The sequence below is a fragment of the Scyliorhinus torazame genome, chromosome 13 (genome assembly GCF_047496885.1).
Source record: "Scyliorhinus torazame isolate Kashiwa2021f chromosome 13, sScyTor2.1, whole genome shotgun sequence".
In the NCBI taxonomy this organism is placed as follows: domain Eukaryota; kingdom Metazoa; phylum Chordata; class Chondrichthyes; order Carcharhiniformes; family Scyliorhinidae; genus Scyliorhinus; species Scyliorhinus torazame.
In genome coordinates this window covers 210,305,249-210,327,009 of record NC_092719.1, presented here as the reverse complement: position 1 = coordinate 210,327,009, position 21,761 = coordinate 210,305,249, and the positions used below count along the sequence as shown (strand labels likewise).

The window sequence follows — 21,761 nt, the reverse complement described above, 5'->3', positions numbered from 1 at the left end:
GGGTGTCCAGGTCCGTGTCCTGGAACTTCGGTGCGGCTCGTCGATGCTCAGCCATCTCTACGCCTTCTCCTACTCCGGGTCCTTCCGTGCACGGATCGCGCCATTTGTGGCGCAGCGCCGCGTGATTCGGGCGTCGCACGGTGACAACGCTGCTTTCGCGACATGCCTCCCGAGTTTCTCGCGGCCCCGATCCTAGCCCATTTTCGGGCCCTGAATCGGTCGAGACCGGGGCCGTTTCGCACCGTCGTGAACCTCGACGGCGTTCACGACGGCGTGAGCACTTAGTCGCGGGAGCAGAGAATTGCGCCCAATATGCTTGCCACCACTTGCCAATGATTACATTAGCTGTCTTGTCTCCTGCACAGCCTGACAACCTGAACACTTTCACAACTTTTACGAGCGTGGTTTATGACTGATAACATTTATAATGTCCATCCTAAATATTTAATTGCAAAACAAGGCTGGTGAAACATCCCCACAGCCATATTTTAAATAAAACTAAAATCCAATTAACTGACAAACAATCCATGTACAATTCACCATCTAATTAAGGAAAGAAAATCCAGTGCCATCAGTATGACAGCAACAGCAAAATAAATTCCTCTTTCGATCCTAAGAAACCTACTGTTTTTCCCATTTTTTGCTTTAATTTTATAACAAAATTTCACCAGAAACATTTTTCAGCTTTCTAATAATTTCTTGAAAGAGAAGAAGTGTGAAGCAAAAATACTACGATCTGGAATATTAAAGTAGCTGTTCAGCCAATTAGAAAATGTCAATAGTATTGCATTAAAATCAACTAACTATACTGATAAATATTTTGCAGGAATATGAGTGCTATTAAATTGAGCAAGGGATATGTAGCATGAAATTATACTTAGGATGGCAAGTTACATATAGATGTATGATTACATAGAACATACAGTGCAGAAGGAGGCCATTCGGCCCATCGAGTCTGCACCGACCCACATTAATCCCTCACTTCCACCCTATCCCCGCAACCCAATAACCCCTCCCAACCCTTATGGACACTACGGGCAATTTTTAGCATGGCCAATCCACCTAACCTGCACGTCTTTGGACTGTGGGAGGAAACCGGAGCACCCGGAGGAAACCCACGCAGACACGGGGAGAACGTGCAGACTCCGCACAGACAGTGACCCAGCGGGGAATCGAACCTGGGACCCTGGCGCTGTGAAGCCACAGTGCTATCCACTTGTGCTACCGTGCTGCCCCAGTTACCAGTTGCTTGAGATGATTCAAAATAACCTGATACTGGAGGTTGTCATTTTGCACCACCAGCAGCGATGAAACAGTTTAAGAATTTCTTCAACATTAGAGAGGAGCCTAAGAAAAAATTTAATTAATTTTCTTCCTTCATTCAAATTACTTGAACTCTGCTCTCTGCTTTGACATTCTCTCGACTGAATTACCATTCCAGCAGCCTTTCTACATTGGTGCAAACTAAAAATACAAACTAAACACACCCACAGAAGAGCACCTGCAAATCAGAAACTTTCACAGCAGCCAAAATTCCTTCCTGCCCTACCTCAAACATCTGATATTATCAGAAACACCAATCTAGTCAGAAAGGGGATGTAATTGGTTTTTCACAGTAAAATCATGAGAACATGATTGGTATCACTCAACAAGTTTCGATGTGAGCCTCGTTTGTCATTGCTGACAAAAGAGGACTTGAAAGTTTCTTTCCCCAATTAGTGCCACATTGTCTAATGTATAAATTGGTCTGCTTATTGCAGTTAAAGGAGATGGAATTGTATCATTCATTGTGATATGAAGCTCTTACCATATGAACTGCTTGATAGACCTGCATTGGTGGTTCAATAATCCTCAGATTTATTTTCCGAAAGAGTGAGAACAAAGACTGCAGAGATTAATGCAACAGGAAGCGGCGTTAGCCCCAAACTGCACAATTTTCAAAATTTGATTATGTGAGAAACAGATGCTTTACACAAAACCAGCTTCTAACTTACTTCTCTAGTTGAAATCTCCTGAAATAGAAAGCCTCATGTTGTCCCTATCCACTAAAATATTTACTTCGGCACAAGAGAATCATTTACTAAAAATGCAATTTCAAGTTGTTCCAATTCACCCAGCCCAAACAAACTAGATTCTCAGGCACATACTTAACAATAAATGCAAGAAAACAAATGTTGACAAAAGCCAAAAGGTTGAATTCTGGGATAACTATCAACTTGAGCTTTGAAAGTGGCAGAATCTAACACTTAACCACTCCACAAGCTCTCAATACATCCATTACCACCTATGTGCAGAAACCGAAACATGCAGATTCAGTTTCCTGTTTTAACTTTAGCTCCAGTGGTGGGAGGGTGGTGGGAGGATGCAAAAAATTAGAAAATGTGCCAATAGTTGGAAGATATTCTACAATAGTCTAAACTTTGCTTAAAAAAAGACAAAAACTTCACACATTCACAACACAGTAGACCCAAGACGAGAGAGCACAATTGTAACCTTATACATTAATCCTTCCCAAGATTAACTGGAAATTAATGTGTTTAATCCTTCCCAAGATTAACAGGAAATTAATTGATTTGTTTTATTAAATCTTCTTCAAAAAAAATGGACATTTGTTTCTAAAATATAGAAGATGGTTACCTACATCCTGTGCAAGTTAAAAATAAATGCAGCTGGCAAAAGCTGCAAGCACGAAGGTTTAACACCTAACTGTAGATATTTTATTATTCCCAATGAAATAGCCTTAACAGTTCTGAGAAAAAGCATTCTCTGGGGTTAAACAAATCTTACTGATCAAAGTCCCACAATTAGGCCAATGCTATAGAAAGTTACCAGATTTTGTTGAAAGCTGGTGATCACATTCGGCGAATATATTGTGTCATTGCAAGTGCCACAAATGGTTTCAATTCCGCCTATGTGAAAGCCCCATTTTGGCTTGCAGTGGATACAAATATACTAAATGCAAGATTCATGACAGCAAGCAAATATACTAAATGCAAGATTTATGACCATAAGCAAGGCAGCTTTCTTTTTAAGGGTTGAGAGGCTGGAACATATTCAATGACTGGAGGAGAGGGATCATTCTAATAAGGTTAGGTTTACAAGAAATGGACAGGGAACATAGCAACATGGAACTAGATAATAACTGTGGAACATCAATAGTAAGATGTATTGATTCTATATTGTACATAAAAACAAACCCATTAATTTCCAGCTAATCTTGGGAAGGATTAAAGTATAAAGTTACAATTGTGCGCTCTCGTCTTGGGTCTACTGTGTTGTCTTTATTTTTATCAAGTTAAAAAAACATTATTACTACAAAATAGAATATATAATCAAGTTGCTCCATTTACATCAAAATTCAATGATAAAATGCTTCAACTTCAAATAATACAAGTTAAATCTCAAACTCAGCTGATATTTGCTGTTTTAATTATCAGTTTGAAAAATTGCTGACGAGTACACCAAGAGATGACAATAAAGGCAGAAGAAAAAAAGAAAACACACCAGGGTGGCATTTGTATAAAAGATAAGGCCTGCTCACAGCAGCATCAGTTAAGGACAGGCAAGTGAACAATATTATTCTCTCCAATGTGCATTGGCTCACAACACCAATAAAAGGTAAATTAAACAAAACATCATTGCAAGATTTCTAGAAACCAAATACATCCAAATCTGGACATAGGCAACACCTCAGGTCTTTAATTCTTCAAATTAGATATAAACTAGACAAGTTTCAAGGAGAAACCAACTACAGTTTAGGAAAGAACAATTGTAAACCATCTACATAAATAATTCACAAACTGCTTAAAAATCACACATGGTATGAAAGTCAGACCAGATAATGCATACAGGTCTATGAATAGGAAGCAAGTAGTTGGGTCACAATCTGATTATTATATAATTAATAGATAAGATACATCTTTAATGACAGAGTCTCATAGGTTTTACACTGTTGGATTAAAAAGATCACAACTTTCAAGCTCAATAAGGTTAATTGGATGAGTATGACAAAATATCAAATTTCATTCGGGATCTCAGCTCCCAAGTGAAGAATGACTTGAATTACAAATACATTAACAATCTTATCAGGATATACAGTTTTGCTTAAAATTAATCCAGAGACTAAGGAAGGCAGCCCGCCAGCTGGATCTACTGACCCCACCATTGTCTACAGGGTTTCCCGGTTACAGCACCCCCTCGTCAGGAAACCTGTGCCCCAGCATGGGACTGGAATTTCCCGCCGGCATGAACAGCCGGTAAATCCCGCCCTAAATAACATTTCTAACTTTGTAATCAACATATGATTTTGCAATATTAAGATTTAAAGATTTTATTCCAGTTGCAGAAAATATTGCAGGGATTATTTTGGACTAGAACATACAGTTAACATTATGTAAAATACCACAGAATACAAGCTTCTGATGCCAGCAGTACATGTAAAATTATGCATAACCACTGTTTCGTAAGGACAATATTGAAAAGAAAACAGAACCACAACATGCCTACATCATTAGGGTGGTAACGCCACAGTATCAACATATAAACTAGTAACAAAAAAGGTCAAGTTAGTATGACAGAACTGAATATGTTACAATGTGGTGCTTAGGGCAGGGTAGCATTGTGGATAGCACAATTGTTTCACAGCTCCAGGGTCCCAGGTTCGATTCCCGGCTTGGGTCACTGTCTGTGCGGAGTCTGCACATTCTCCCCGTGTGTGCGCGGGTTTCCTCCGGGTGCTCCGGTTTCCTCCCACAGTACAAAAATGTGCAGATTAGGTGGATTGGCCGTGCTAAATTGCCCTTAGTGTCCAAAATTGTCCTTAATGTTGGGTGGGGTTACTGGATTATGGGGATAGGGTGGGGGTGTGGATCTTGGGTAGGGTGCTCTTTCCAAGAGCTGGTGCAGACTCGATGGGCCGAATGGCCTCCTTCTGCACTATAAATTCTATGAAATGTTTCTATAAACAAAGTTACCTGGCTAGAAGTGCCAAAGGTGAAATATCGGTACAGCCTTCCAAAATGCCGCCCCAATCTGCGAGGAGCCTTTCCAAGCCCGCCAACAGGAAATCCCTCTAAGTGCAGCCTCGACAGGGAGAAACGCCCGAGGCCAAAAAAACCCAGCAAAGTGCTGTTGAATAGAAGGGTGTTTCGCTGCACTGCAGCCGCTGAGAAACACCCTGTTAAATGTGCCGCTCAGCGGGCTTTAACTTGAGTATGCTGAATCAAGCCCATGATTTTGCCTTTTCCCAAAAAAAAGTATCCAATTTCGTTCATGCAGCCCAAATAACTCAGATGTCGAGAACCATGAAGCTGAACGAACAATTGCAGTCTCATAGAAGATAGGATACATAGAAGATAGGGGCAGGAGGAGGCCTTTTGGCCCTTCGAGCCTGCTCCGTGAAATATGGCAGCCTCAAAATATTGCAGCCTCTAAGGCATGTGGGATTCATAATAATGCTATTCACAAACAGACCCTTTTTTTTTGCAAGAATGGTTCCAGGTTAGCCATAACATTGTGTTCCAAAAGTTATCAATTTAGAAGAACTGAATGTCAGTTAGCTCTGCTAAATGGAGAATTATTGGAGGTTCCACAGACACGTGTGTATGAGAGGTACGGATGTATAAAGACGTTTGAAGAAATAAAACTTTCATGCATGACAGCTTAACACTGAACAGATGTGGTATTTCAAGTATTCAAGCATTAAAACAAAATGAAGTTCTAGAACTTCAAAAAGGAACTGAAATTTGACACTGGATATAATCCGATATTAGAAGGTTCCATGCTAATACAGATTGGCTGTTGTTTCCTACATTGACTACACTTCAAAAGAAATTCATCAGCTGTAAAGCACTTTTGAGATGTCTAGTGGTCGTGAAAAGTGCAAGACTTTCTTTAAGTATAACATCAAGTACAGAACCCAATTTCAAAGCAGATAACTTTGCAACCACTAAATTCAACAGTACTCATAATACCTCAAATATATGGACACCAATTCTTGATATTTAACTGCTCAATTCTATTTACAACTCAAAGAACATTCTCTTAAAGTGCTCACATATTCCTACTTTTTCCCTGCCATCTCCCCTTTTCCATCTGCTCTCAGTGCATTAATAAATGTAGCTACCAAAATAATAACAATCTTTATTAGTGCCACAAGTAGGCTTACATTAAACACTGCAATGAAGTTACTGTGAAAATCCCCTAGTCGCCACACTCCGGCGCCTGTTCGAGTACACGGAGGGAGAAACCAGGATGTCCAATTCATCTAACAAGCACGTCTTTCGGGACTTGAATCATTCTGGGCGGGATTTACCGACCAACCCACCATGTGTTTTTCGGCGGCGGAGGTGGCCGGCCAGCAGGATTTACCAACCTCGCCATTGTCACCGGGATTTCAGGAAAACAGGAAGGTTCATTTTTTTCATATGCTGAAAAAAGTAGTTTAAATTTTCGATGCGATGAAAGACTAATTCCAACAGTTTCACTTTCTATATCATTAAACAAACAGTTGGAACTTTTGATATTCTTGCTTTACAATAGTGATCCAATGAATGAATGGAGGGCAGCACGGTAGCATAGTGGTTAGCACAATTGCTTCACAGCTCCAGGGTCCCAGGTTTGATTCCCAGCTTGGGTCACAGTCTGTGCGGAGTCTGCACGTTCGCCCCGTTTGTGCGTGGGTTTGCTCCGGTTTCCTCCCACAGTCCAAAGATGTGCAGGTTAGGTGCATTGGACATGCTAAATTGCCCTTAGTGTCCAAAATTGCCCTTAGTGTTGGGTGATGTTACTGGGTTATGGGGATAGGGTGGAGGTGTGCACTTCGGTAGGGTGCTCTTTCCAAGAGCTGGTGCAGACCCGATGGGCCGAATGGCCTCCTTCTGCACTGTAACTTCTATGATTCTATGTTAATGTACACAATTGTCCAATCATTTTAATTGCTCACATTAAAAATTATAGCAATTTGCCATTGTCCATTACAGGCTGCAGCCTCGTTCAATTTAATCTTGTTAGTTTTCAAAGTGAGTGGTCCTTCAATAAAACAATACCCAACAGAATCAATGGTTGTGCAATTGAGGGAGTTCCATGATTTTGACCCAGTGACAGTGAAGGAAAGGTGATATATTGCCAAGTCAGGATGGTGAGTGATTTGGAGGGGAACTTCCAGGTGGTGGTGTTCCCAGGTATCTGTCGCCCTTGTCCCTTTAGATGGTAGTGGTTGTGGAGGGGGGTGCCTAAGGAGCCTTGGCGAGTTCCTGCAGTACATCTTGTAGATGGTACACATGCTGCTACTGTGCCTCAGTAGTGAAGGGAGAGAATGCTTGTGGAAAGGGTGCCAATAAAGCTTTGTCCTGGATGGTGTCGACCTTCTTGAGTGTTGTTAGAGCTGCACTCATCCAGGCAAGTGCAGATTATTCCATCACACTCCGGACTTATGTCTTGTATATGGTGGACAGGCTTTTGCCGGGGGGGGGGGGGGGGGGGGGTGTTGTCAGGAGGTGAATTATTTGCCTAGCCTCTGACCTGCTCTTGCAGCCACAGTATTTATATGGCTAGTCCAGTTCAGTTTGTCAATGGTAACCCCCACGATGTTGATAGTGGGAGATTCAGTGATGGCAATGCCATTGAATGCAAGGGGCAATGGTTTGATCCTCTCCTGCTGGAGGCGGTCATTGCCTGGCACTGGTGTGGCACGAAATGTTACTTGCCACTTGTCAGCCCTAGCCTGGGTATTATCCAGGTTTTGCTGCATTTGCACCTGAACTGCTTTAGTGTCTAAGGAGTCGTGAATGGTGCTGAACATTTTGCTTCATGTGAACATTCCCACATCTGACCTTATGTTGGAAGGAAGGTAATTGATGAAGCAGCTGAAGATGGTTGGGCCGAAGACACTACCTGAGGAACTCCTGCAGTGATGTCCCAGGACTGAGATGACTGACCTCCAACCACCACAACCATCTTCCTTTTGCGCTGGGTATGGCCAGTGGGGAGTTTCCCCCCCCCCGATTCCAATTAACTCCAGTTATGCTAGGGCTCCCTGATGCCATACTCAACCAAATGCCACCTTAATGTCAAGGGCAGTCACTTTCACCGCACCACAAAGTAATTGCCCTAAAGATGAGGTGCCTAATAGTAATTCTCTGAAGAGCAGTTTTATTTGTATATTATAATATGCATCACCTCTCATTCATTACAAACTGATGTAGTATTTACTTCAAATATCATGGCAATAGAAAACAAGACCTAATAAACTACCCTAGTAGCCTTGGTTTCAGTGTATCAGAGGCTTTGAGACTTTCAACCAAGTCATGAAAAGTATGCCCAAATTAGAGGATTGACTCTATAATTCATAAAATTTGCATTAAAGATTTAACATAAAAATACATTTACTTCATTTGATCAATTCTACTGCAGCAGACAAGCACAACCAAGTTCAATATAAGCAGTTCAAGCAAAAATCCATCCATTACTAAATTTCACTAATTAATATGCAAATCTCACTTTCTTTTTCGGTAAATTTGGTTCTTCTCCCTCTTGCTGAATAGCTGTTTTGCAAAGCTAGGATCTGAAGCAGGTATGAAAGAATTTTTTAAAATTTCAACGCTTGTACAATATTTTAACAGTATGTTTAGCAAACATACTTAAGTCTAATTTCAAGAAAAGGTTTCATTTCCAAATTAAATTACATAAAGTTGGAATTACGACTTGCAGCCATCAAGCTACTAGTTTCTTTACAAACTTAGTCATCAGCAGAAACTACTTCAAAACCAATTTTACATAAGGCAGCAGAAAGAACAAACGTCAGTCCTACTCAGAAATTAGCTCGACAACTGACATGTACTTTCTAAAGAATGAGATTCAGATTAGCTACAATTTGTTCAATGTGATTATGTGTAACTGTGCAAATACTGTATGCCTCAGCACACTGGTAGCATTTGATGTACTTAATGTTCCATTTCATTTATTTTGTATGTGTAACCTTCAAACTCAGACAATCAAAGTCTCAGGTGCAATCTACCTGCCGCGTCCCGCCAGAATCGTACGGGATGCGGCCGGTAGACCCCGGGACAAGCCTCTCCCAGGATTCCTGACTGTCATTACGCCTCACAAGATCTCGTGAGTTGTCGCTATCCGTGGGTGGGACCCAGTTTCATAAAGTTAAGTAAGTTTAAAAGCTCAAATAGCAATGCTGCTGCCTGATCAAACGGCCACACGGCATTTATCGGCCTTGCCGAGAAGACCCCAGACGGACCATGTAGCACTGGTCCCCACAAATGGGAATCAGGCGGAATGGCACTTTGGGGCATGGTCTCTCCCAGGCGATCGGGAGGCCCCTGGGCAGGATGGCACACAGGCATAGTTGGTGCCACCCAGACACCGCCACCTGGGTGCCAACCTGGCACTGCCAGCCTGCCAGGGGCACTGCCAGTGTGCAAGTGGACAGGTTGGCATTCTGCCTGTGCCAGGGATCAGGCCCAGGGGTGCTATGTGGTGAAGTGCGTGTGTGTGTGTGTGTGAGAGAGAGTGCTTGGGGATCCCCAACAGGCGAGTTGGGTGGGTCCAGGAGTCAGTTCAGGTGGGTCTGGGGGTTATGTCCTGGGATCATTCCCGGCACTGACCCCACGATTCCGGCCCAGAATGGACTCTGCTTTTCTAAGCTTAAATCTTGCCCAGTTTTCTTTGAAAAAAGCAAGACAATCAGTCTGGATGCCAAGTGTAAAGTCTATCATTTCAGGCCGTGTGATTTTCCTATCTCCAATACATATACTGCCAACAATAGATAAGCACATACTTCAGCCAAGCACAATTTGACTCTGATGCTTGAAAGGGGATAGGGAAAGAGGAAATGGCAGCATTGATATTAAGGATCTTGGTATTTTTATTTCCGCACTATTCCCAAGATGACATTTGGGCATCCACATGAAGAACCTCCAGTGTTTCAATGTTACAAATTTTTAGGACATATCAAAAACAACCAATAATATTTCAGTTAACAGAACTCTGGCTAACTGGATTAATGCAAAATTTGTTAACTTAAAAATGGAGAACGGTTCTAAAATTCCTTAATTCTAACATACTATGTTATCTAGTCTACTGAAGTTTTGTTCATTTGTTCAGCACATTGCTAACCTGCTTATTTTAACGGGGGTTGGAGGGTGGAAGAGACAAACTTACAATTTTTGCCCTGAACTTAATTGCTCTTAATTTGGATTCAGCTACAATGTAAACTTGTTGGGATCCATTGTTCAAAAAGCACAAGATTTGAATACTACTTAGATGGTCTGCTGAAATTTAAAACCACAAGGGGGAATTCAAAAATTTCAGATGAGGTAACCATTATGGTCAACACAGATGCCAAGGATGACTTCCGGTTGCGGCGATGACCAGCTAAGCCGCACGTTTCGGTAGCTCCAGCCCAATCGGATCTTCGGGCTCTTTTATGAGACCCAACGGGAAATTCTTTTGTGACGAAACCCGGTGTGGGGTGAGGCAACAGGGAGTGCCCCCCAGCAGAAAAGAAAAATATCGGCGGCGGCGGCCAGATCTCGGAGAATCCTCGAGGGCAGCGGCAGAAGAAAGAAAGGAGCAAGATGGCGTCGGAGGGAGCCCAGACGACATGGGGACCAGACCAGGACGAATTTTTAAGACAGTGTGTGGAGCTGCTTAAGAAGGAGGTGCTGGCCCGATGCTACAGGCAATCGAGGGGCTTGAAGAGACCCAAAAGGCCCAGGAGATAGAGATCCGTGTGGTGGAGCAGGAGGTAACGGACAACGAGGACGAGATCCCGGGCCTAGCGGTCAAAATGCAGACGCACGAGGCGCTCCATAAGAAGTGCATCGAAAGGATTGAAGTCCTGGAAAACAGATCAAGGAGAAAGAACCTCCGGATCCTGGGTCTCCCCAAGGGAGTGGAAGGAGCTGACGGCGGGGCTTACGCGAGCACGATGCTACGCTCGCTAATGGGAGCGGAGGCTCCCTCGGGCCCCTTGGAAGTGGAAGGGGCCCACCGGGTCCCTGTGAGGAGACCAAAGGCTGGAGAACCACCTAGGGCGGTGATCGTGCGATTTCAACGCTTCAATGATAGAGAGGTGGTTCTGAGATGGGCCAAGAAGGTACGAAGTAGCAGATGGGAGAATGCGGTGATACGAGTGTATCAGGATTGGAGTGCAGAGGTGGCGAGAAGGAGGGCGAGTTTCAATAGAGCCAAGGAGGTGCTGCATAAGAAGTGAAGTTTGGGATGTTGCAGCCGGCGCGATTGTGGGTCACGCACCAGGACAGACATTACTATTTTGAAACGTCGGAAGAAGCATGGACCTTCATTCAAAAAGAGAAACTGGACCAGAACTGAGGGGCTGATTGATGTTGATGGGGAAACGAAAATGCTGACGTATAGAGGTGTAAATTGGGGGGGGGGGGGGGGGGGGAAGATACTGAGAAATGTGGGTGCCGGTGGGGGAGGGGGGGGGGGGGGGAGAGAAGAGACACAGGTGGGGGACGGGGAATGGGAGCGGGGCGGTAGGGGGAACTGCGCCATGGGGAGCAGGATGGCACTAGAAAGCGCGGGGTTTCTTTTTCTTTTCCCGCGCCAGAGACATGATGGCGGGAAGATAGGCGCAAGGAGGATGGGAGTTCCTCACACGGGGGGGGGGGGGTCAAGGAGCGGGAGAAGCCGGGGTCAGTTGAAGTCAGCTGACTTTTGGAAGCAATATGGGGGGAGCAACCATGCTAGATTGGGATCTAGCCGGGGGGGGGGGGGGGGGGGGGGGGGGAGGAGGAGAACGACGACGACAGGGGACAACTGGGTTGCTGCTGCGGAGATCGAAAGGGAGCTGATAAGAGAAAAGGTGGTCGAAGCGGGAATGCGCCGCCTGAGGGACGGGTGGGTGCGCGGAACCGGGACGTGGGACTGGCCAAGAGAGGGTGATGGCTAGTCGACAGGGGAGGGGGGCGGGCAGCCCCCCAGTCAGGCTGATCTTGTGGAACGTAAGAGACCTAAATGGGCCGATTAAGGGGGCCCCGAGTGTTCGCGCACTTAAAGGGGCTGAAGGCGGATGTGGTTATGCTTCAAGAGACGCATCTGAAGGTGGCGGACCAGGTTAGGTTAATGAAAGGATGGGAGGGACAGGTGTTCCACTCCGGGCTGGACGCAAAGAATAGAGGGGTGGCCATATTGGTGGGGAAACGGGTGTCGTTCAAGGCTAGGAACATTGTAGCGGACAGCGGGGGCAGATATGATTGTGAGTGGCAGACTGCAGGGAATGGAAGTCGTGCTGGTCAACGTATGTGCCCCGAACTGGGATGATGTGGGTTTTATGAAGCGGATGCTGGGACGCATCCCAGACCTGGAGGTAGGAAACCTGGTATGGACCAAATGAGAGTAGATCCGTGGAGATTTGCTAGGCCGCTGGCCAGAGTTCTCCCACGTCCATAAGGTATACTCCCGGATAGATTTCTTCGTTTTGGGAAGGTCACTGATTTCGAGGGTGGAAGGAACGGAGTACTCGGCCATAGCTGTTTCAGACCATGCCCCACATTGGGTGGATCTGGAACTAGGAGAGGAGAGGGAGCAGCGTCCACTCTGGCGACTGGATGTGGGATTATTGGCGGATGAGGGAGTCTGCGGAAGAGTGCAGGGATGTATCGAAAGGTACCTGGAGGCCAACGATGATGGGGAGGTCAGAGTGGGGTTAGTATGGGAAGCGCTGAAGGCGGTGGTCAGGGGGGAGTTGATCTCCATCAGGGCTCACAATGGGAAAACAGAGGCCAAAGAAAGGGAAAGATTACTGGGGGAGATTTTGAGTGTGGATAAAAAATATGCGGAGGCCCCGAACGAAGGACTATACAGGGAGAGGCGACGACTCCAGACGGAGTTCGACCTGCTGACCACAGGGAGGGCAGAGGCACAGTGGAGGAAGGCACAGGGGATGAGATATGAATATGGGGAAAAGGCGAGTCGCCTGTTGGCCCACCAGCTTCGAAAGAGGACAGCGGCGAGGGAAATAGGGGGAGTTAGGGATGAAGCGGGAACCACGGTGCGGAGAGCAAGGAAGGTAAGTGAGGTGTTCAAGACCTTTTATGAGAGGTTATATAGGTCCCAACCCCCGGAGGGAAAAGAGGGGATGCAGCAGTTTCTGGACCAACTAAGGTTCCCGAGGGGGGAGGAGCAGGAGGTGGCAGGCCTGGGGGCGCCAATTGGGGTGGACGAGGTGACCAAAGGGCTGGGGAACATGCAGGCAGGGAAGGCCCCGGGACCTGACGGGTTCCCGGTGGAATTTTATAGGAAATATGTGGACTTGTTGGCCCCGCTGCTGGTAAGAACCTTTAACGAGGCCAGAGAAGGGGAAGACCCTACCCCCGACAATGTCGGAGGCGACGATATCACTAATCCTGAAACGAGATAAAGACCCGCTGCAATGCGGGTCTTATAGGCCTATCTCACTCCTAAATGTGGACGCCAAGTTGCTGGCAAAAGTGCTGACAATGAGGTAGAGGATTGTGTCCCAGGGGTGGTGCACGAATATCAGACAGGGTTCGTAAAGGGGAGACAATTGAATGTCAACGTGCGACGGCTATTGGGGGTGATAATGATGCCCCCAGCAGAGGGGGAGGCAGAGATAGTGGCGGCAATGGATGCAGAGAAGGCATTTGATAGGGTAGAGTGGGAGTATCTATGGGAGGTGCTGAGGAGGTTCGGGGAGGGTTTGTTAGCTGGGTTAAACTCCTATATGGGGCCCCAATGGCAAGTGTAGTCACAAATCGGCAACGGTCGGAGTATTTTCGACTACATAGGGGAACAAGACAGGGATGCCCGCTGTCCCCATTACTGTTCGCGCTGGCAATTGAACCACTGGCCATAGCGCTGAGTGACTCCAGGAAATGGAGAGGGGTGGTTAGATGGGGAGAGGAACACCGAGTGTCACTCTACGCTGATGACCTACTGCTGTATGTGGCGGATCCAGTGGGGGGGATGACAGAGGTCATGCAGATATTGAGGGAGTTTGGAGATTTCTCGGGATATAGGCTTAACATGGGAAAGAGTGAGCTTTTCATGATACACCCTGGGGACCAGAGTAGAGGGATAGATGGCCTGCCGCTAAGGAGAGTGGAAAGAAACTTCCGATACCTGGGAATTCAGATAGCCAGGAGCTGGGGAACCTTACACAGATTCAATCTGACTCGGCTGGTGGAGCAAATGGAAGAGGATTTCAAAAGGTGGGATATGCAGCCGCTGCCACTGGCGGGCAGAGTGCAGGCGATTAAGATGATGGTCCTCCCGAGGTTCCGATTTGTGTTTCAATGTCTCCCTATATTGATCACTAAGGCCTTTTTCAAAAAAATAGATAGGAGCACCATGAGCTTCGTGTGGGCAGGGAAGGCCCCGAGGGGGTTCCTGCAACGTAGCAGAGTCAGAGGGGGACTGGCGTCGCCGAATTTGGGCGACTACTACTGGGCCGCCAACGTGGCGATGATCCGTAAGTGGATGATAGAGGGAGAGGGGGCGGCGTGGAAAAGGCTGGAGATGGCGTCCTGCAAAGGAACGAGCTTAAAAGCAATGGTGATGGCGCCACTACAGCTCTCCCCGAAAAAGTTTACCACGAACCCAGTGGTGGCGGCAACATTAAGTATCTGGGGGCAATGGAGGCGACTGAGGGGTGTGTTGGGAGCCTCGGTGTGGTCCCCGATCAGGAACAACCATAGGTTTGCCCCAGGGAGGTTGGACGGAGGGTTCCAGAGCTGGCACTGGGCAGGGAAGGAATTAGGAGAGTGGGAGACTTATTTATAGATGGGACATTTGCGAGCTTGGGAGCGCTAGAGGAAAAGTATGAGCTGCCCCCGGGGAATATCTTTAGGTATATGCAGGTGAGAGCATTCACGAGACAACAGATGAGGGAATTTCCGCTGCTCCCGACACAAGGGATCCAGGACAGGGTGCTTTCGGGGGTGTGGTTCGGGGAGGGCAAAGTGTCCTAAATATACCGGGAGATGAGAGAAGAGGGGGAGGAGCTGGTAGAAGAACTGAAGGGAAAATGGGAAGAGGAGCTCGGGGAGGAGATTGAGGAGGGTTTGTGGGTTGTGCCCTAAGTAGGGTAAATTCCTCTTCCTCGTGTGCCAGGCTTAGCCTGGTCCAATTTAAGGTGCTACATAGAGCACACATAATGGGAGTGAGGTTGAGCAGGTTCTTCGGACTGGAGGACAAATGCGGGAGGTGCGGGGGAAGCCCGGCGAACCACACACATATGTTTTGGTCATGTCCGGCACTGGAGGGGAGTGGCGGGAGTGATCTCGAAGGTGGTGAAGGTCCGGGTCAAGCCAAGCTGGGGGTTAGCTATATTTGGGGTAGCGGATGAGCCGGGAGTGCAGGAGGCGAAAGAGGCCGATATTGTGGCCTTTGCGTCCCTAGTAGCCCGGCGAAGGATTTTACTCATGTGGAAGGAAGCGAAACCCCCCGGCGTGGAGGCCTGGATAAACGATATGGCGGGGTTCATAAAACTGGAGCGGATGAAGTTTGCGCTGAGAGGATCGGCTCAAGGGTTCACCAGGCAGTGGCAACCATTCCTCGACTATCTAGCGGAACGTTAGGGGGAAAATAGATAGCCAGCAGCAGCAGCCCAGGGGGGGGGGGGGGGGGGGGGGGGGGGGGAGGGGTAAATTGTTTGTATTCTAGATGGGGTGAAGGGGCGGGGGAAACACTATTTCGTGTTATTTTGTTAGTTCACTATTTTGTTTTAACAATGTTATCTATCAGTTATCATGTCACCATTTTTGTTGATTTGTAAGGGGGAAAAATTGTGTTCGAAAACTTTAATAAAAATATATATATTTTTTTTAAACTCAGATGCCAAGTGCAATTGATGCAGACTGATGTAATCAGCATCACTTCCTCTAGCTTCTGTTACTGCATTGTGCCGAAGTCAGTTTTGAACAAAAATATCCTGAACATTTTACCAAAAAAATCATGAATGATGTTTGGAGTTTGAAATATATGGTTCGCAAATGTAGCAAATTTATTTAGCTACAATTTTTAATTTAGGCAAAAATGTCCAAGATGCCACAGAGGCCTACTCAAAAACAAAGAGACGCTGAACCAAAGGAGAAGATTCTAGGAATGGTCGAAAGGTTGATATATCAGATTAAAGAAAGCCATGGTCGTGGAGGAGAGACAGGTGTTCATAGAATTCCAGAGGATAGCATCTAGACAGATGGAAATATGGTTGCTAATGAATTGAGTGGGTTGCACAAAAGGTAAGGATTAGACATGCAGCAGAAATAGGTTATGGTCTGAAGGGGGAAAGTTAAAGAGATAGATGGGACAGGCATTGAAAAACATTTGAACCAGAGAACGACAATTTTAAAACTCAAGGCTCTGGGATGGTCAGGAGCCATTGCAGATCATTTAAGGACCGGATGAGAGATACGCATTTGGAGTATTGCGTGCAATTCTGGTCGCCGCATTATAGGAAGGATGTGGAAGCATTGGAAAGGGTGCAGAGAAGATTTACCAGAATGTTGCCTGGTGTGGAGGGAAGATCTTATGAGGAAAGGTTGAGGGACTTGAGGCTGTTTTCGTTAGAGAGGTTAAGAGGTGACTTAATTGAGGCATACAAGATGATCAGAGGATTGGATAGGGTGATCAGAGGATTGGATAGGGTGGACAGAGAGCCTTTTTCCTCGGATGGTGATGTCTAGCACGAGGGGACATAGCTTTAAATTGAGGGTAGATAGATATAGGACAGATGTCAGAGGTAGGTTCTTTACTCAATAGTAGTAAGGGCGTGGAATGCCCTGCCTGCAACAGTAGTGGACTCACCAACACTAAGGGCATTCAAATGGTCATTGGATAGACATATGGACGATAAGGGAATAGTGTAGTTGGGCTTTGGAATGGTTTCACAGGTCGGCGCAACATCGAGGGCCGAAGGGCCTGTACTGCGCTGTAATGTTCTATAAGCAGGGCAGGATGTGAGTAGCAATTTTGTATGAACTGAATTTTACAGCCTAGGGAGAATGGGAGGTTAGCTTGAAGATCACTGGGGCTATCAAAGGCACAAAACGAGGATGGAATCAAAAGAGGAATATCCTGGCCAATATCGGTCACTATCAACACAGATTAAAAGTAAAATACTCTGCAATGTCCTGTACTGCAAGCTCACCTGAAAATAAATGGCATGCTCCTGCAGGTTTTTTTTCTAATTGAAAATGTATTAAATCAACTGAGTATTTAACAGGGTCGTTCAGTTTTCCTAACTTGCCATTATATGGCATATGTTATAGAGGTTATAAAATACTCCTTTCACGCTTACCTTAACTCCCTCCTCTGCCTCAAATATTCCACTGATGCTGCCAATGTAATTCCACACCAGAAAGATCAAACCTACTGCAACAAAGGTCAGATACACTTTCTGTTCCATAGCTACCATATTCAACCATGGTTATAATTTTAGGTTTTCTACAAGAGGACCCAAGTTAGCTTGAATGCTAGGGTCTAGAGGAACGTGTTAAACAATACAGAGCTTCTGATTTCCACTTAAAAATCAGGCCTGCAGGACTCAAAAACAAAATACCTTCCCTACATAAGATAATGACACTGGAAATTTAATGAACCCAAGGGGCTAATTATGTTTTTTCATACAGATTTTCTTTTGGAAAATGCACTCAAATTTCAGTGCCTGCCTGTGTCTACGTGGGTTTCCTGTGGGTGCTCCGGTTTCCCCCCCACATCCAAAGATGTGCAGATTAGGTGGATTGGCTATGATAAAAAATTGCCCTTAAGTGTTGGTGCAGACTCGATGGGGCGAATAGCCTTCTTCTGGACTGTAGCAATTCTATGTTCTATGTAATTCCAGGAGTTATCCTCTTAACAGTGACAGGTAACTCTTTATTAGTGTCACAAGTCTTTATTCATAAAAAAACCTGTATTTGTATCTTATGTCTTCAAAGCCTAGGAATCACTCCAAATATAATGCCCACTGATTTAGAATTAGGAAAATAGCTGATGTGTTTGCTTTCATGTCATCTGAGCATCGCTGGCTGTTCTTCATGCCTGATTGCCCCTGAGGTGCTGTTTAATTACAGAAGGCTCCCATTAGCAGAATGAGACACCAAATAATCTGGATCCTCTTTGGTGCTGTAGCTTGATGCAGGAATGATACTCTGTATCAGATAATGGCATTATACCATAACCAGGTCCTTAACTATTTATTCTATTGACATGAAGAGTGGTGTGGAGCTTATAACCCACAACGTTCTGATGGGTCAAGCAGACACTTTTAATAAAGCCAGAATCACTCTACAGTTAAGCAATATAGGTAAAACTGGTCTCCATTAGCAGGAAATAGACTCTCAAATCTGATGAATTATATGGGAATTGAATTAACAAAAAAAGAGTAAATGATAAAAAGGGAAACAAAAGTGAGCATTTCATATTAGACAGTGACTCTCACTCGTGGAGATAACTCAAAACATGATACTTTGCTGAAATCCCAGCGGTGGTCTTACAAGTCATGATCACAATTTGTGTCATTTAATAACCTGTGTTTTTCATATGATGATTGCGCACAAGCGCCAGCAATGGTCACATGAATTTTGACACATCATCTTGATCTCAAGTGAGACTGGTCAAGCTAAATATGTATCATACAGAAACAAGATAAGTTCTGGTGTGCTTCAATAATCACTGAAAATGGGCATTTAAGAACACTTCAAAGGACCAGCACAAAATAATTTGGTTGCTGACCGTGGACCCAGGCAGGACACCAAGCACATGCGCAGCAGGCGATGAATTAGGAAACTCATTCAGCAAGCAATCCCAAGACTGGGTGAATAATGGGGGGCCAGTTACTGTAACAAAGTTTCCGTCACAAACAAGATCCCTGTAAGAGAGTTGCATTATCAATTAGTCAAAGCAACAATGAATTGCAAATTATGAGAGAAAAAGTGTAACGCTCTCCAAATTGGCTGTGCCAATTATATTTAATCGCACCTTAAGATAATAGGGAGTTGATTGAATTAGATCCTAAACTAACCCTGTACTTACTGCAATAGATTTAAACACACCCCATCATAATACAGGTTCAACCACTTGGTTTCAGATTCTACTGGGTGAATTGCAGAACCTGCTTCTACATTAAAACCGACATTTGACAGGAACCCAAATTTCAATCATTGATCGAACAGCTTTCCAAGAAAAAGCAGCAGCTGTCAAGGGCTTGATTGTCCCAGTAGAGAAGATCACACATTCATAGAGAATGTCACATATTCATTGAACTTACATTAAATTTGGGCTAGAATTATTCCAAGTGAATACAATCTGGTAAAAGGGCCCATTTAAATCCAATTTACTGGATTCTGATGATTACATCCAGCTTGTCGGTCGGTTATATATTGGGGGGATGGGGGAAACAAAAATAAAGGATAATTTTAAATAATTTTTTAAAAATAGATTGAAACACGGGCAAGAACGATTTTGGTGGTGGGGGGAGGGGGGGAACCCAAGTCCATTTAAAAACAATGGCACGGCCACACAAGCAGGAAATCAGACTTGTATTAATTATTAATTGAACAAATAAACAAACACGGAGCAGCCGATGCATTTTGAGCGGGGGATTGGGAAGGGGAGCATTTCCAGGGAGATGGAGGCGCTCTTGCCTCAAGTCGCTGAGCCACCCTCACGGTCACCCCAAAGATGCTGCAAAAAAACGATTAATTAATTAATTCACTAACGAACGCTCCTCTTGGGTTGTTGGAGGCGAGGGTTTATGTTCACCCGGGCTGGTTTGTTTGAGGGGAGTGTTATTTTTTTTGAAAGGCTGCCCGCTTACCTGTAAGTGAGCTTTTTATTTTCTCCCCCTCTCTCTCGCTGCTTCTTCTTTGTTCTCTGACGTTGTAAAATGGCCGCCGTCTTCCCGCTGACAACAGCGGCGCGTCCGGGGTGGGGGGGGCGGGAGGGGGAGGGGCCTTCTCTGGCCCCGCCCCTTCGCCCGGCCCCGCCTCACCTCTCCTCCTATTGGTCTCCCACCCCCCCGCCGCTCCCCGGCCCCAGCTGCGCCGACCTTAGCAACAGCGCTCCCATTGGCCGTTCCGGGCAAGCGGCCACGTCACTGTTGTCAACGTTTTTCTTTTTCAAACGGCCGGGCTTTGTCCCCCCCCCTCCCCCTCCCCCCCTCCCCCTCTCCACCCCTCCCAACAATACAGCTTGTTATTCAGATCGCATCTGGGTTTCGATTTCCAGCCTCCTCCTTTGGAAGAACATAGTTAGAATGATGTTCGCATAGCATTTACAGTGCAGAAGGAGGCCACTCGGCCCACCGAGTCCATGTTAACCCCCCCCCCCATCTTTTAGTATTTCCAACATCTGCAGTATTTTGCGTCACACTTTTTCAAAAAACCCAGAAAATGCTGGGTCGTCCCCCCCCAGCACCGGGACGGGGGTTCGATTCCGACCTCGGGTGACTCTGCACGTCCTCCCCGTGCCTGTGTGGGTTTTCTCCGGGTGCTCCGGTTTCCTCCCACCGTCCAAAGACGTGCGGGTTCGGTGGATTGGCCGTGCTAAATTGCCCCTTATTGTCTAAAGATGTGCGGCTTAGGTGGATCGGCCATGATCAATGAGCAGGGTTACAAGGTGTGGAGATGCCGGCGTTGGACTGGGGTGAGCACCGTAAGAAGTCTTACAACACCAGGTTAAAGTCCCAACAGGTTTGTTTCAAACACTAGCTTTCCAAGCACTGACTCAGTATTCACCTGAGGAAGGAGCAGTGCTCCGAAAGCTAGTCACACGGTAGCATTGTGGATAGCACAAATGCTTCACAGCTCCAGGGTCCCAGGTTCGATTCTGGCTTGGGTCACTGTCTGTGCGGAGTCTGCATATCCTCCCCGTGTGTGCGTGGGTTTCCTCCGGGTGCTCCGGTTTCCTCCCACAGTCCAAAGATGTGTGGGTTAGGTGGATTGGCCGTGCTAAATTGCCTATAGTGTCCAAAATTGCCCTTAGTGTAGGGTGGGGTTACTGGGTTATGGGGATAGGGTGGCGGTGTGGACCTTGGGTAGGGTGCTCTTTCCAAGAGCCGGTGCAGACTCGATGGGCCGAATGGCCTCCTTCTGCACTGTAAATTCTATGAAACCTGTTGGACTTTAACCTGGTGTTGTAAGACTTCTTCCAGGGTTACAAGGATAGGGCTGGGGATTGGGCCTAGGTAGCGCGCTCTGTCCTAGAGCGGGTGCGGACTCGTGGGCCGAATGGTCACCATCTGCGCTGGAGGGATCGACAGATTCTTCTGGATTTTCTGTTTTCATTTGTATTTATGCAGTGTCTTTCGCATCACAAGACGCTTAACGCCAGCGTAATAAAGCTAAATTACATACCAAGCCAAATAAGGCGATGTTGAGGCAGATGTCTGAAAGCTCGGTCAAAGATGTGGAGTGTCATAAAGGAGGAGAGAAAGAGCGAGGTGGTGAGGTTTAGGAAGGGAATTCTAGTGCATTGGGCCATGGGCAGCCGAAGACAAAACCGGCAATCATGGAGCAATTTGGGAATGCGCAAGAGGCCAGAACTGGATGCTCCTTTAAGATGGTGCTTAAAACTTACCACCACCTGCCCTAATTTCTCCTCATATTGGCCTGGTAGCAAATTGTGTTGATTATGTTGTGAAGCACCTTGGGATGCTACACTGCGTTAAATGAGCTAAATTTATTTTTCCATTGCGCACACTTCATCTATCAATGAGAATGCAGCAACTTAGATTGGAAAACCACAATACTAGCACAATACCA

General features: G+C 45.9%; 1 protein-coding gene across 2 annotated transcripts in view; it reads right to left on the bottom strand.

Annotated features, from left to right (window-relative positions):
• Positions 1 to 19,937, bottom strand: part of ip6k2b (inositol hexakisphosphate kinase 2b) — a 40,090-nt gene extending 20,153 nt beyond the window's left edge. The window contains exons 1-2 of one of the 2 annotated variants that reach the window (XM_072473005.1): positions 19,817 to 19,920; positions 18,733 to 18,868 (exon numbers count right to left, since the gene is read on the bottom strand). The gene's annotated coding sequence lies outside the window, so the exon portion shown is untranslated. Of the gene's footprint in view, positions 1 to 18,732; positions 18,869 to 19,816 lie in introns of both variants that reach the window. The other variant, XM_072473006.1, reaches the window with a different exon arrangement.
• Positions 19,938 to 21,761: the final 1,824 nt, after the last annotated feature.